This window comes from Aquarana catesbeiana, linkage group LG01, assembly GCF_042186555.1.
Source record: "Aquarana catesbeiana isolate 2022-GZ linkage group LG01, ASM4218655v1, whole genome shotgun sequence".
Taxonomy (NCBI): domain Eukaryota; kingdom Metazoa; phylum Chordata; class Amphibia; order Anura; family Ranidae; genus Aquarana; species Aquarana catesbeiana.
In genome coordinates, this window is record NC_133324.1 from 65,047,820 (window position 1) to 65,065,609 (window position 17,790).

Consider the following 17,790-nt stretch of genomic DNA (forward strand, 5'->3'; position numbering starts at 1 on the left):
CACTCTATCCAAAACAAAAAGAAAAGTATTGCCTTTGGTTATACTTGAGCTCTGAGGAAGAGGGTACTGCCCTAGAAAACCGTAAGCCACGCTCCATACTCTTGGACATCACTTGCGTATCACATGGGATAGTTGTTGTTGGAATAGTGACATGCCTGTCTACACTTATGGTGGCGAGTGTATTTGATCATTTTCAATCAATAAAGTGGTTTTTGGTAAATGATAAAGCTGGTGTACCCTCTCTTTGTGTATTTTGCTAATATAGTTGCTTTTTATGACACTTGGGGAATGGGGTGTACAGGGTAGCTTGAGGTTTTGAATTCATGATACATCTGTATTGAGTACTCAAATTTTTTAATATGACAAAGAGATGTAAATGATATTCATTTTCGCTATATGGCCACAACTTGGGGACATCTGACCATCACACTTATATGAGCTTGTATATATATGTATATCCCATTTCGAAAACTATAGGCGTTAATATGGAGTCCCCACCATTGCTAAAAAAAAAAGCTATTGTGAGGTCAATACTGATGCTGGTTGAGAGGACCTGGTTCACAATCAGCGTTCCAATTCATCCCTAAAGTGTTCAGTAGGGTTGAGGTCAGGGCTGTATGCAGGCTCCTTAGGTTCCTCCACACCAAGCTCATCAAAACATGTCTTTATGGACCTGGCTTTGTACACAGGGGTTCAGTTGTGCTACAACAGAAAAGAACCTTTACCAAACTGTAACCACAAGGTTGGAAGCACACAAGTAATGCTTCAGCATTAACAACGTCCTTCACTAAAGGAAGAGTAATTTGGAGGGGTGTCCTGTCCATATACTTTTGGCCACATGGTAGGTGTGATGGTCAGATTTCCACATACTTTTATACAGTGCCTAACATATGCTGTAAGAATTCTTCATATTGACTCAGTAGATGAGCCTCAGATGGTGTGGCCACCAAATGCTCTTTGCACTGTATCCTGCATATCATTGTGGATCATTTTTACACACTAGCAGCTGATTAAAGTGTATAAAGGTTAGAATGAGCAAATATGGTTCATAAATTCACAGCACCTTCATATTTATGTATATAGAAAAAAATACATTTTCATTTGCAATTTAAAATATTATCCACTTTAAGGAAATATTTTCCATTCCATTTTTTTTATTTACACCTTTAGAAGAATAATCTGAAATATACTATAGAGTCGATGACACTGAAAGAAAAAAGTGGAATTCTGTGAAATATACTGTAAAAATAGCAACTGACATATAATAATAATTATCACAGATTGAATACTTCTTCAGAGTAACAGCACTAAATTTGTACTAAATTGTCAAATAATTTTAATTATTTTAAATGTCTTAAATATCAACAGGGTAAATGGTAATTATTACAAAAATAGATTTTTTTTTGTTTTTTTATTTGTATAATTATGTAAATGTTTTATTTAATATATGAATGAGATATGAATATATATAGTTTATCTAATTATTATTATCCAAATTAATTTATAATTTGTGTATTGCAAAAACATTAGAAGATATTTTATTTCTTGCTCACACCATTCATAATTACCATTTCATTAAAAAGAAATACACATATTTGTAAATATCGTGCTGCTTTTTACACAAGTTTCGCTACCGTTTTGCTGACTTCTAAGAAAACGTTTTAAATAGCAAAATGTTTTAAACAGTGACCTTTTGACAAGTCACCATATTTTTATGGTAGTATAACAAATATAATTGCTTACCAAATTGACACTTAACACAATTAGTTTGAAACCAAAAAAAAAAAAACAAAAAAAACGAAATTGCTAAATTTGGCAGTGGTAAAAATTTTTGTTCAGCACAGAAATTATAGACGGTACATCATAACCTTTTGATAGGCAAGATATGATTATTGCTTTGTGATTATTGGCTTTTTTTTTTTGTTTTTTAACTCAAATGTAAGCATTTTTATTAATAGAATACAAGCTGGATGCAGGAATTTTACAAAACAAAAAAAGTTCCCCAGTAAACTTACCAGATAGTCCACACCAAAAGCAATTAAAATCTAAATTGTTTAAATTAAATTGGTGCTTCTGAAAATGGTGGTCCCTAGCTGTAGAATCACAAAGCTCCCACACAAAGATATATAATTAAAAATGAATTAATAAAATGACAACAGTTACAGTAACCCAGTCTTCCTTAAAGGTGCAGAGACACGTCAAAAGCCCAAACTCGTTCAATGGAAACTGAAGTCCTTCAGTGTACGTCTGCACCAAATTCAACAATAAAAGTAAAAATAGCAAGCACGCAGATCAATTTAATACCTAGCAAAACACCTGGGCATTCACAGAACAGTACAATACACCAAGATTCTCCAGTAAAGATGCAGAAATCTGCTTAATTTTTTTTTTTTTTTTTTTGTAAAAAAATATTTAAAGTGTATCTAAAGCCAACTTTTGGATAAAGTAGGTTAGAACTTCTGTTTGGTCTTTTCTTGATGTCTGCGCATTTTCACACTCTTCCCGGGGTCGATATACTAAAGGCAAATAGGCTGTACACTTTGCAAGAAAATTTTCCCCTAGCTTATTGAATGAGGTGAAGCTCTGCTGACCTTCATCAACCTGCTGTTCGAGAGCAAATCAGATTGAATTGAGTTGTAATCTTCTTTGTACTTTTGCTTGTTTCCTTGCTTTTCATTTAACTGTTTCTCTTTCGGAGTTCCAGACTTGATTAACCACTTAAGGACCGAGCCTCTTTCTGAGATTTGTTGTTTACAAGTTAAAAACAGATTTTTTTTTTTTGCTAGAAAATTACTTAGAACCCCCAAACATTATACTTTTTTTTTCTAACACCCTAGAGAATAAAATGGCGGTCGTTGCAATACTTTCTGTCACACCGTGTTTGCGCAGCGGTCTTACAAGCGCACTTTTTTTGGAAAAAATACACTTTTTTGAATTAAAAAATAAGACAGCAGTAAAGTTAGCCAAATTTTTTTTATATTGTGAAAGATAATGTTACACCGAGTGAACTAATACCCAACATGTCACGTTTTAAAATAGTACCTGCTCGTGGAATGGCGACAAAATTTTACCCTTAAAAATCTCCATAGGCGACGTTTAAAAAAAATTCTACAGGTTGCATGTTTTGCGTTACAGAGGACGTCTAGGGCTAGAATTATTGTTCTCGCTCTACCGATCGCGGCGATACTTCACATGTGTGGTTTGAACATCGTTTTCATATGCGTGCGCTACTCACATATGCCTTCGCTTCTGCAAGCAAACTCGTCAGGACGGGGCACGTTTAAAAAAAAAATTTTTCCTTATTTATTTTAACCTTTTATTTTTACACAGTTTGAAAAAAAATAAAAAATTGGCACTTTTATTACAAACATCCCTTGTAATAGAAAAAAGCATGACAGGACCTCTTAAATATGAGATCTGAGGTCAAAAAGACCTCAGCTCTTATATTTACACTAAAATGCAATAAAAAAAAAAAAAATAAATTGTCATTTTAAAAAATCATTTTAAAAAAATGGCCCTTTAAGAGCTGTGGGCGGAAGTGACGTTGTATGGAGACGGGTGAGGGCCATCTTCCCTTCATTCGTCTCCATGCCTGACAGGAGACAGGACGCGATCGCCTCCGCCACTGCCAAAGGCTCCGGTAAGCGGCGGAGGGCACCGGATTACGGTGGGGGGGGGGCTCTCTCCCGTTACTGATAAAAGTGATCTAGTGGTGAATCCGCCAGAGAGACCACTTTTATCTTGTTACGGACCGCCCGCTGAAGAAAAGGATACCGGGGTTAAGGCAGCTAGCTGCTGCCATAACAACGATATCCTCCTTCAAACAGCCAACATAAAACTGCGGCGGGAGGTCCATAAGTGGTTAAAGGGTAACTCCACTTTTGTGGGAAAACAAATTTGCAAATAAAAAAAATAATAATATAGCATATACAATTATGACATGCCGTATTGTAATTGAATGTTGTTAAAAATTACCTTTCCTTTTTAATCTGCAGCTGTAATTTTCTGTAAAATGCAATATGGCTACCTGGAGGTGTTCTATTCATGTACAGAACGCCCTCCCCCCAGATATGTAATTTCCTGCTTGTGTGATTGGCTTACTGATTTCCCCTGAAGTCTGCACTGGATAAATACAAATTTGATTTTGAGCATCCCCTGCAGCAAAAATTTAATTTTTGGTGAGATACTTCGAAAGGGAAATCGCGCCTAAAAGGATGCAGATTCTGCAATTTTACTCATTAGAGCCCTGCAGTTGCAGCAGCTGATTCATAATTACAAAACCACTCCCATTTTCCAACAGCTATTTCTCCAAGAATACCAAAAGGTAGGAATCTGGAACAAAGTTTGTTAAATTCCTTGCAATGTACATAGAACACCCAGATGGGAATGTTTTTTTCTCAATAAAAGTGGAGTCACTCTTTAACCCCTTGCCGACCATTGCACGACTATATACATTGGCACAATGGCATGGCTGCGCAAATGGGGGATATCTGTACGTCCCCTTTAAAACGCGGCATTGTGGGCGCGCGCACCCACCGTATACTCCATGACCATGCCCACGGGTCCCGCGGACTGGATGTCCGCCGGTGTCCCGCGATCGTGTCACGGAACGGCAGAACGGGGAGATGTCTATGTAAACAAGGCATTTCCCCATTCTGCCTACTGACATGACAGAGATCTACTGCTCCCTGTGATCGGGAGCAGTGATCGCTGTCATGTCAGTTGAAGCCCATCCCCCCCACTGTAATGCCCCGTACACACGGTCGGATTTTCCGACGGAAAATGTGTGATAGGACCTTGTTGTCGGAAATTCTAACCGTGTGTGTTTTACGTCACCGCGTTCAGAATGATCGGATTTTCCAACAACTTTGTGTGGACCGTGTGTATGCAAGACAAGTTTGAGCCAACATCTGTCGGAAAAAATCCTAGGATTTTGTTGTCGGAATGTCCGAACAAAGTCCGACCGTGTGTACGGGGCATAAGAATCACTCCCTAGGACACACTTAACTCCTCGATCGCCCCCTAGTGTTTAACCCCTTGCCTGCCAGTGTCATTTACACAGTAATCAGTGCATTTTTATAGCACTGATCGCTGTATAAATGACGATGGTCCCAAAATAGTGTCAAAAGTGTCCGATATGTCCACCATAATGTCGCAGTCAGGATAAAAATTGCAGATCGCCGCCATTACTAATTTAAAACAAAAATAATAATAAAAATGCCATAAAACTATCCCCCATTTTGTAGACGCTATAACTTTTGCGCAAACCAATCATATGCTTATTGTGATTTTTTTTTTTTACCAAAAATATGTAGAAGAATACATATCGGCCTAAACTGAGAAAAAACATTTTTTTATATATATTTTTTGGGGATATTTTTTATAGCAAAAAGTAAAAAATATTGTTTTTTTTTTTTTCAAAATTGTCGCTCTTTTTTTGTTTATAGCGCAAAAAATAAAAACTGCAGAGGTGATCAAATACCACCAAAAGAAAGCTCTATTTGTGGGGAAAAAAAAGGACGTCAATTTTGTTTGGGTGCAACGTCGCATGACCTCGCAATTGACGCAGTGCCGATTCGCAAAAAGGGCTCTGGTCAGGAAGGGGGTAAAATCTTCCGGTGCTGAAGCGGTTAAACAGTATTGTTAGCAGAGATGCATTATAGGTAATGATGGGTTCAATTTAAAGCACACCGTAGTCATAGTAAAGAACTTTGAATTACGGTATGCGCCTTACCGGCTAAGTGGCTGTACATGAGATGTTTAATTCTTGACCAGTCATGCCACTAAAATCCCTGGTCCCCTGTGATCTTTATTTTTTATTTTTTTCAAAATGGCTCTGAATCGAAGCCAAGGAAAATACAAAGGAATGTGATACCTGGTTCCAAGCTCCACCCTCAGCAAGGGATGTTCTATATCAGGGATATGCAATTAGCGGACCTCCAGCTGTTGCAGAACTACAAGTATTATGAGGCATAGCAATACTCTGACAGCCACAAGCATGACACCCAGAGGCAGAGGCATGATGGGACTTGTAGTTTTGCAACAGCTGGAGTTCTGCTAATTGCATATCCCTGCTCTATAGAATCATGTAAAAAAGAACATGATTTATCTGACATGCTCCTTTTTGGTGCATAGTCATGCTTAAAAACTTCTGTGCAGAACAAATCATTTCTACCCACTGTACTGCAAGTATGATTGCATTGAACATAAAGGAAGATTTTTTTGGCATGGCATTTAAATAAGATCTTCACCCGCAAGTGTTGAGCAGGTTCTCTGGTTAAATTTGTTTTCAATTGTTGTCATCGGGCAAACCCTTCAAATCTTCAGTCCTCTGATCCCCCCCTCTACCCCCGCAGATGTAATCTTCCAATAGTGCAAGGGAGCGGGGGGACCTGTCATATGCACTCATCAAGATTGCCAACTATGCCTGCCCTTTCTGCCTACCTCCTCCATTGTAGGAAGCTGTACTCTATCTTCTGAAGAGCGCTCTATGAATGGAGGAAGCAGACCTTTCATTCATCTGCCAGTCCTCCATTCATAGATTACTTCTCATTCATGGAACCTATAATACAGCTTCTATGAATGGAGGAGATGGGAAGAAAGGACGGGCATAGTTGGCACTCTTGACGAGTGCATAAGACAGGGTACATCAAAAATTTGAGTTGCCACCAGAACAGAAATAGAGGGGAAATCTTCCAGTGGGGACACTTTCCTGTGGCAACTGTCTAATGCCACGTACACATGATCGGAAAAAGACCGATGAGAGTTTTTCGTCGGAAAATGCGACCGTGTGTATGCTCCATCGTAATTTTGCTGGCCGAATTCCGGCCAGCAAAAGATTGAGAGCAGGTTCTCTATTTTTCGGTCGGGAAAAGTTCCTATCTGAAAATGTGATCGTCTGTGTCAATTCCGACGTGCAAAATCCCTACGCATGCTCGGAAACAATTCGACGCATGCTCGGAAGCATTGAAGTTCGTTTTCTCGGCTCATCGTAGTGTTGTACGTCACCGCGTTCTTGACGGTCGAAAGTTCAGCGAACTTTTGCGTGACCGTGTGTATGCAAGGCAAACTTGAGCGGAATTCCATCGGAAAAGCAGTCATATCTTTTTCCGACGAGAAATCCGATCGTGTGTACGCGGCATAAGAGGCAGTAGTGTATTTAGGTTTTGTGCTGCCCTAGGCCTGACTAGACTCGTGCACCCCCTAATTTAAATACGACCCACCCCTTCCTGTCAAGGCCACACCCCTTGCTGTTTAAGGCCCGCCCTGAAATTTTCCAGTGGGGACACTAGTACGGAGGACCTGGGGGGGGGGCAATGGATTCCCTTAATTTACATAGATTTCCTCTCACTTCCTGTTTGGCTATGGGGCAGGAAGTGAAGGGAAATCTCTGCAATGGGACAGGGATGGTAAAAAATAAACTCACAGGGGTTATAACCCTCCCTTACTCTATCCAAAATGGAAAAAAAAAAGTGTTGCCTATAGTTCTACTTTAAGCACAAATTTCTGATAATTTTATGGAGAGGATTAAGAAGAGATAACCATGCCAATGGTGTAGCAGAAAACATAGAGCACAGTGAGGAAGGTTTGTGGTCCAGGATGAGAGGACAGTCAAAATTAGAAGCGGCCCCCTCCCCCCACAGTTGCGGAAAGCCAGCCGCCCGCATACCGGAAGCAGTGCGGCCGCTTTATGGGGGCGCTAGACTAATTTGCCCCTCAGCCCAGTCCGCCCCATAGGACTGGTGCTACACTAACAGTGTAGCGCAAGCCGGCAGGGACTCTTTCCGTGTTGCCCCCCTGCAAAGTGCTGCCCTAGGCCTGTGCCCTTGTCGGCCTAGGCCAGGATACAGCGTTGGCTAAGAGGGTATTTTTCTAGCATTGAGGTTCTCCCTTTACGTCTTGTTGAGTCTACAGGACAGGAAGTGAAGGCAATCTGCCTAATTGGACACATATCCAAAATGAAAGTATTGGCTTTAGATATACTTTAAGACTTAAACCAGTGTGAGACTGTAAAAACCAGAGCTACCTTGTGTGGAGGGAGATTCCTGATGAATGTGAATGTATTTTGTAATTGTACAGTGTTGTTGCCATTGTTGTGTTTATGGTGGTTTCATTCACTGTGACCCCCACCCTTATTAATTTTGCCACCGGTTCACCTGACTCTAGAGGTGCCCCCATAGGCCTAACACAAGTTAAAGTCAATTAAAAATAACAAATACAATGCAAGATTGAACTCGTGTCTGTGTTGTTTCTTTATTTACATAAAAGGTTGGACTAACTGATTTGCTAATAATATTATGATGTGGAAAGTGCTGTAATTAAGAACAACCTGTTTCATCTTTAATTAATCAAGAGTTGGTCAAAATCCTCAATGCTTTTGGATTTTTAAAGAATAATACCAGGCATGGTAGATTTTTACATAGTCATGTTGCTCTAGTTTGGACCAGTGGTACTTTGTATATACTATGCCTGGCCGATGGCCCTGGAAGCTGGAAATCCTTGAAGTAGGCGCCGCAGCCAGCCTGACACATTGTGAATACAGGAAGTTGGGGGTGTGGCACTGGCACCATTCAGAGGATGCTTTGCATTTTCTGAGTGAATGTAAAGCATCCTCTGAATGGATGAAGTGCTGATGTCACCATGAGTGTAATATCACTGTCTACCCTCCCTAGCATTCAGCATTCTCTGTAGAGCACCCATGCCATTTACAGATTATCAGGCCGGCCGCTCAGCACAGGACCTGGAAGCAAGTGGGTATCACCGGAGTAGCTGTCTACTTCAGGGATTTCTAACTTCCAGGGGCATCACACATATTTGTTATATACATAGTTACATTGGTCTAAGCTGGACCAAATGTAACAAAATATCATGCCTGGAATTCTTTAAAGCCAACCTGTGCTTTGCCCATGCAGGTCAACTCAACAGTTGCTTTAATAGCTCCACTCCCTCATTGCTCCATTTAGCTGTTCCTTCAGATATGGATGTAGGCAGGCGTAGTTTGTCCTCCCTACAAGGGGGGTGCTGTTGGCGGCCACCGTGCAGAAAGCAGATGACGAGGGGGACCCCATATTCCTCTGAGGCCTCCATAGATGTCATCAGGGGAGCTGGATTACAAGTGGACGCTGCTGCCCTGGCTGACCTTCGTGGCCATCTTTAGTGTAGGTAGTGCTAATAAATAGCACGGGCAGCAGCCCTTCCTTATTCAGGTACCCTGTTGTCGGTCTACCTTCCAGCCGCCTCGTCTTTTGGAGGCTATTGGGTGTCAACTGTGTGCACGGAAATCTTCTGTACTGTTCATTGTAAGTGCTTCGGCCCATCATGGCCATGTATGAAGACTCTGTTATACTTCCTCCATACCCACACGTTAAAGTGGAAGTCCAGGCTAAAACTAAAATCCCTGCATCTACTGTATAGCCACCAACATTCTAACACTAACCTATCTAGCCCTGAAATGAAAATATGAGTATACATATCTTTTCTGCAGGCGATCCGACCCGATCTCCAGCAGCAGAAGCTCTGCAGAGGACACGGCCGACAACGGCTGTGAAATGAATGGGAAGTGACGTCACCTATAGAGTTACCATGGGGCTTCTGTTGACGGACGTGTCCTCTGCACCCTCCTACTCAGCTTCCGCCGCTGCAGATCGGGTCATATGGGGTTGGGAAGATTCCTCAGCCCTGAGTTGCCCTTCTGGAGCAAGTTGGAGCTTAAGGTGGAACTAGTACCCTACAGTACTCTCCACCCTTCCAGCGATGCAATCTCCATGAGCTTCTTTTGGGGTTCGGGGGTTTTCAGTCATCTTGGTTGACCAAGTCGGAATGCTGTAATTCCCACGCTTGGGAGGCAGGCTGAGAATGTACACTGAGCTGCACATGTGCTACTTCTGACGGCTTTTTTCTGCCTCCAATCACACCTGCATGGTAACCTATGTGTCCGTGCACACATAGTCGTTTAGAGGCAGAAAAAAAAAAGCACAGCCAGCGCATCCAGAAGTAACAGAATAAACGCTTGGCGCTTGTAAATGCGCACCAACGCTAGGTGCATTTAGCACTTGAGTTTTAATTCTTTTTAATGCCCAGAATAAATTATTATACCGGCCTATATAATGAATTAATGCCTAAATGCATTTAAATGCACCTACACGAGTTTGCAAGCATTTTTTCTGCCAAAATGCTGCTGGCAGGAGGAAAGGCATCTAGGAGAGATGGCCAACGTGCAGGAGACCTGAAGGTTCATAGCAGAAATGTAAAAATGAGCATAGTTAAGGTAAACCTTACAATTATATCCCCAATCATGTAATCACTGAAAAAACATAAATCATGTACCTTCATTTACCACTAATAGTACAACGCACATGCACAGAAGGCCCAGTCTATATATACCGTGTGTGCATATATATTTATAAATCACAATGAAGCCCGGCCTCTGATACTGTATTTGTTCCGTCCCTGAGAACAATCCATCACCGTTATCAGTAATATTGGAGCTGGATATTTATATGTGTCACCTGCTTCAGCCATTTATCATCCCTGCCGCCATCGCTCGCTGACTGTTTGTCAATTTGCAACAACCCTGTGATTGAAGATGAAGATAACACAAAACACTGGAAATAAATACTTTGTGAAGGCTGAAAATATGATTTTTTTTTTGGAGGCGTATTGAAAGCTGAAGAAACAGTGCAAGTACTCCTTTCGGGTCTCTTTTGTGGACTAATAAGACTGACACACGATCCAAGAAGAGTTTTCAATTCTCTCAATTGGGGTCATGTGAAATGAAACGACCAATGCATTTCATGGGCCCAAGGACTGGAAATAGTTTATCAACTGAATGCTAGCAAGGCGAAGGCTGGATTTCTTCCATAGTAAAAATGATAATCAATAATATAGGTGGCACTAATACTGTCCTCCCTGTAATCCTAATACCAACCCTCCCTGTAATCCTAATACCAACCCTCCCTGTAATCCTAACACCAACCCTCCCTCTAATCCTAACACCAACTCTCCCTCTAATCCTAACACCAACCCTCCCTGTAATCCCAACACAAACCCTCCCTGTAATCCCAACGCCAACCCTCCCTGTAATCCCAACGCCAACCCTCCCTGTAATCCCAACGCCAACCCTCCCTGTAATCCCAACGCCAACCCTCCCTGTAATCCCAACGCCAACCCTCCCTGTAATCCCAACGCCAACCCTCCCTGTAATCCTAACGCCAACCCTCCCTGTAATCCTAACGCCAACCCTCCCTGTAAATCTAACGCCAACCCTCCCTGTAAATCTAACACCAACCCTCCCTGTAAATCTAACGCCAACCCTCCCTGTAAATCTAACACCAACCCTCCCTGTAATCCTAACACCAATTCTCCCTGTAATCCTAACACCAATTCTCCCTGTAATCCTAACACCAACCCTCCCTGTAATCCTAACACCAACCCTCCCTGTAATCCTAACACAACCCTCCCTGTAATGCTAACACCAACCCTCCCTGTAATCCTAACACCAACCTTCCCTGTAATCCTAACACCAACCCTCCCTGTAATCCTAACACCAACCCTCCCTATAATCCTAACACCAACCCTCCCTGTAATCCTAACACAACCCTCCCTGTAATCCGAACACCAACCCTCCCTGTAATCCTAACACCAACCTTCCCTGTAATCCTAACACCAACCCTCCCTGTAATCCTAACACCAACCCTCCCTATAATCCTAACACCAACCCTCCCTGTAATCCTAACACCAACCCTCCCTGTAATCCTAACACCTACCCTACCTGTAATCCTAACACCAACCCTCCCTGTAATCCTAACCCCAACCCTCCCTGTAATCCTAACACCAACCCTCCTTGTAATCCTAACACCAACCCTCCCTGTAATTCTACCCTCCCTGTAATCCTAACACCAACCCTCCCTTTAATCCTAACACCAACCCTCCCTTTAGCCCATGTTCACACTGCTCTAGCATGAAAGTCGCACCACTTCTGATCTGACTTTGCCCAGCGACTTCAGTCCGATTTTTATCCGACTTAATGTGACTTTTTATACTCTATGGTATTAAAGTTGTATCAAAGTCAGACCAAAGTAGTGCAGGAACCTTTTTTCGGAGCGACTTGTGTCAGATCAGTTAAGACAGCTCTCATAGGAAAACATTTAATTTGACATGTCATGCGACTTATACTCTTATAAATCGGATCCCATGTCGCACCAGTGTGAACCATGCCTGATGAAGGGGTCCTGCGTGGCTCTGAAACGTTGCTTTTATTTTTTGATAATATGTAATTAAAGTTTTGGACCCAATTTTGGAGATCCTGGTGTGCTGGTGACACTTTCTCGTGATTGCAGTCGGTTCCAGCCGTTGGTCATTTCAGCACCCAATCTAAGATACAGCCGTCTGTGCAGGAACGTGTGCATTGGGAGTATTGCATTGGAACTCCCTTTAAACCTAACACCAACCACTTCTCTAACCCTAACACCAACCATCCCTGCAATTCTAACACTATCCATCCCTGTAACCCTAACACTAACCCTGCCTGTAATCCTAACACTAACCCTCCCTGTAACCTTAACACTAACCATCCCTGTAACCCTAACACCAACCCTGCCTGTAATCCAAACACTACCCCTGTAACCCTAACACTAGCCCTCCCTCTAACCCTTACACCAACCATCCCTGTAATTTTAACACTAACCATCCCTGCAATCCTAACACTAACCCTCCCTGTAATCCTAACACTAACCATCTCTGTACCCTTAACACCAGCCCTGCCTGTAACCCTTACACTAACCCCCTGTAACCCTAACATTAAACTTCCCTATAATCCTAACACTAACCCTCCCTGTAACTCTAACACTAACCATCCTTGTAACCGTAACATCAACCCTGACTGTAATCCTAACACCAACTTTCCTTGTAATCCTAACACTAACCTAGAATTTTGCCTCCCCCACTATTAATACACGCCATAGAATGGATGTACCACCCTGCATCCATTTTTTGCCCCTTTGCTTCACTGCGCCCAGGGCAACTTCCCCTCCTGCCCACCCCTCATCTCGGCCTTGCCTATAATCCTAACACTAACCATCCCTGTAATCCTAACACTAACCATCTCTGAAACCTTAACACCAGCCCTGCCTGTAACCCTAACCCCCTGTAACCTTAATATTAAGCATCTCTATAATCCTAACACTAACCCTCCTGTAACTCTAACACTAATGTCCTTGTAACCCTAACACCAACCCTGACTGTATTCCTAACACCAACTCTCCCTGTAAATCTAACACTAACCCTCCCAGTAACCCTAACACTGAACCTGCCTGTAACCCTAACACTAACCCCCCTGTAATCCTAACATTAACAATCCCTATAATCAGTACCGGGACAGGGTCATCCAGCGCCCGGGGCTAGGGGGCAGAATTGCCCCCCTCCCCCACTATTAGAATGGGTGTACTACCCTGCATCCATTTTTTGCCCCTTTGCTTCACTGTGCCCAGGGCAACCGCCCCTCCCGCCCACCCCTCAGCTCGGCCCTGCCTATAATTCTAACACTAACCCTCCCTGTAACACTAACACCAATTTTTACAATAACCCTACCTGTAACCCTAACACTAACCATCCCAGTAAACTCACACTAATCTCCATGTTAACATAACACTAACCCTCTCTATAACTCTCAAAATAGCCCTTCCTGTTACCCTAACACTAATCCTCCCTGTAACCCTCACTCCCTGTTACACTCACAATACGTCCCGTAGAACTGTCATACTAACCCTCTCTGTTAACCTCATTAATGCTAATATTAACCTTCCTTGTAACCCTGACATTAAAGTGATACTAAACCCAGGAGCCTGCATTCACTATATCTGGTCTCCCACAGTACACAGAAAATGCAATCGTTTTAGTAAATACAAACTGCTAAATACCTTTTCTCATCAGCAGTATATAGCAGTCTTGTGACTTCTCTCAGTGTCTGGTTAAAGCTTGTAGGAGGAGTTTTTATTCTCCCCTGATTGTCCTATGAGAATGCAAGACCCCTGGCCCTTTGTCTGGATAGTGCTGATTGGCCCTGCGCTGATCACATGCACTCTCCCAAGAAAAAAAAAACTCTCTAGCAATACACACCAAACTGAGCATGTGCAGAGTGCCCCCAAGACTCTGTACTATCAGGAGATGGATTGGGGACAGGGAAAAAAGGGGAGGATGTTGAGAAGGCAAGATGAACCTTTTTACACAAAGCAGAGGAATAACCCCTTAGGTTCCACAGTGAATATAACAAGCATGCTTTACTGCATATACAGACTGATTTTACTGTTGTGGGTTTAGTAACACTTTAACCGCTTAAGGACCGGAAGGATTTTTACCCCCTTAATGACCAGGACATTTTTTGCAATACGGCACTGCGTCACTTTAACTGACAATTGCGTAGTTGTGCGACGCTGAACCCAAACAAAATTGATGTCCTTTTTTTCCCCACAAATAGAGCTTTCTTCTGGTGGTATTTGATCACCTCTGCGGTTTTTATTTTTTGCGCTATAAACAAAAAAAGAGCAACAATTTTGAAAAAAAAAAAACAATATTTTTTACTTTTTTGCTATAATAAATATCCCCCAAAAAAAGTTTAGGGCAATATGTATTCTTCTACATACTTTTAATAAAAGCAATAAGCGTATATTGATTGGTTTGCGCAAAAGTTATAGCGTCTACAAAATAGGGGACAGATTTGTGGCATTTTTATTGTAATTTTTTTTTTTTTTTACTAGTAATGGAGGTGATCAGCGATTTTCAGCGGGACTGTGACATTGCGGCGGACAGATCGGACCCTTTTAACACTTTTTTGGGACCATTGACATTTCTACAGCAATCAGAGCTAAAAATAGACCACTGATTACTGTATAAATGTCACTGGCAGGGAACAGGTTAACACTAGGTGGCAATCAAGGGGTTAAGTGTTTACTAGGGAGGTGTGTCTAACTGTGGGGGGGGGGGGGGGGGACTGACTGGAGGAGGAGAGAGATCGCTGTTCCTGATCACTAGGAACAGATGATCGCACTGTGCTCCCCTGACAGAATGGGGATCTGTTTGATTACATTGACAGATCCCCGTTCTGGCTCTCTGTGGAGCGATCGCAGGTCGCCGGTGAACATCGCAGCCGCCGGCCACGTGAATCGGCTCCAGGGTCGCTCCCCCCTATCGCTCTTAAAAGTACACCTCCGGCGATTTGCGCGACCGTGCCAACCTGCCGCAGTATAATGACGGCAGGTGCTCGGCAAGCGGATAAACATCTCCATATTCCTAACAATAACTCCAATGCTAACTCTCCCTGTAATGTTCTAACACTATTCCTCTCTATTATCCTCTGCTCTGATGACTTATCTATGCCCATGCTGATACCACATATTTTTTTTTTTGCCATACTGATCTCTGCTGCACTGAGATTCTTTATTTCTCCGGCATTACATGGACAGAATATTAAAGTTGGGAATAGCACACATTCTCCTCTCCTCTGTAATCCTCAGATTACTCCCCCGCTGCTGCTGCCTGCTAGAATACATTATTGATGATTTTGTTATTGCAACACAGAACAGAAATTTCTTTGAGGCAGAACATTTCTGCAATAAAACGGCTCAGATACAAGACTAATAATAGAGCCCCGGCCAGGGGGGAGACATTCCCAGTGTTAGCGAGCAATAACACGCATACATATGGTACATAGGATCAAACTGACTTCTGCCTGCAGCAACCGTTCGCTGTTCTTCATTCTGATTGGTCTACACTTCATTAGCGTTAAAGGAGAATTCCTGGCATAGACCACGTGATCCTCTAAATGTTATGACTTGGGAAAGATGAAAGGGTAGCACTGGAACCCTAGGGTCATCCTATTGTTGAGAAAAGAGAGATATCACCGCTTCCAGGAAGGCCAATTAGGAACGAACATCCCCTCAATGCTGGAAGCGACAGGTGCTGGCAATGCTTGTACAATTAAGTAATTAGAGAAAGTCCTGGACAGCCGCACTCAGAGCTCGTTCAGTCCCTCCGAACTCCGCGGCGCATATTTAAAACTACTCGCTATGTGAATGTCGATAGCTCACAATTAGCGGGGATCGGCGTATAACACGCACCCACGACTTTCCCCTGATTTTAAGGGGAAAAAAGTGCGTGTTATACGCCGATAAATACGGTATTTGATCTCCTACCAGCCAACAATAATTGTGGCTCCCACAGACTGGCTACAGTATGTGCTCATGTGGTACACAGATTACTCCTGTCAATTTAAGAAGGCGCTCCTAATGACAAATCGTTATGTGTATAAAAGACACCTGTCCACAGAATCTCTTTCTTCCATTCACACCTCACCATCATGGGCAAGACCAAAGAGCTGTCAAAAGACATCAGGGACAAGATGGTAGACCTGCACAAGGCTGGAATGAGAAGACCATCAACAAGAAGCTTGGTGAGAAGGAGACAACTGTTGGAACGATTATATTCACAAATGGAAGAAATACAAAATAACCATCAATCGCCCTCGGTCTGAAGCTCCATGCACCTCATGGGGTAAGGATCATCATCAGAAAAGTGTGGGATCAGCCCAGAACTACACGGGAGGAGCTTGTGAATGATCTCAAGGCAGTTGGGACCACAGTCACCAAACAAACCATTGGTAACATAATACGCCACCATGGTTTAAAATGCAGCGACCCGTAAGGTCCTCCTCCTCAAGAAGGCACATGTACAGGTCTGTCTGAAGTTTGCCAATGAACATCTAAATGATTCAGGGAAGGATTGTGAGAAAGTTCTGTGGTCAGATGAGACCAAAATTTAGCTCTTTGCCATTAACTCAACTTGCCGTGTTTGGAGGAAGAAAAATGCTGACTATGACCCTAAGAACGCCATCCCTACAGTCAAGCATGGAGGTGGAAACTATGCTTTGGGGCTGTTTCTCTGGTAAAGGTACAGGCAGACTTTGCTGCATTGAGAGGCCAATGGACGGGGCCATGTATTGTAAAATCTTGGATGAGAACCTTCTTCCCTCAGCCAGAACACTGAAGATGGGACATTAGGGTCATGGCGGGGCCTAGCCTATAGAAAATGTATGGCGGGAGCTGAAACTTTGAGTTGCCAAGAGACAGCCAAGAAACCTTAAGGATTTAGAGAAAATCTGTAAAGAAGAGTGGACCAAAATCCCTCCTGAGATGTGTGCAAACCTGGTCACCAACTACAACAAACGTCTTACCTCTGTGCTTGCCAACAAGGGTTTCTCCACCAAGTACTAAGTCATGTTTTGCTTGGGGATCAAATACTTATTTTACTTACTTAACTGCAATTCAATTTATAACATTTGTATTGTGTGTTTTTTCTGGTTTTTGGTTGATATTCTGTCTCTATCAGTTAAAATACACCTATGATAAAAATAATTACAGACCCTTCATTTATTTGTAAGTGGGTAAACTTACAAAATCTGCAGGGGATCAAATAATTATTTTCCAAACTGTAAGTGCAGTGAGTTGATGACCCCCAAAACATGTTGGCTCAGTGGTATTGTTATAATTTCTTTCTATGTGTGGCGGAAACGTGCGCTAAGTTGCCCGCTTTCCTGACATGCAGAGAAACGCCCTTAAACAGATGGGTGGAGTAGCCATTTATCGTTAATAGCACACAGACACATCTGCAAACACGCATGCGCTTTTGGAAAAAAAGTAAATTTCCGCGTTTCTCGGGTATAGGGGAGAATGAATGGGCTACCCTACACACGAGGCACAGGAACACATGAAAAACAGGCGGATACGCGCCCAAGCTTTG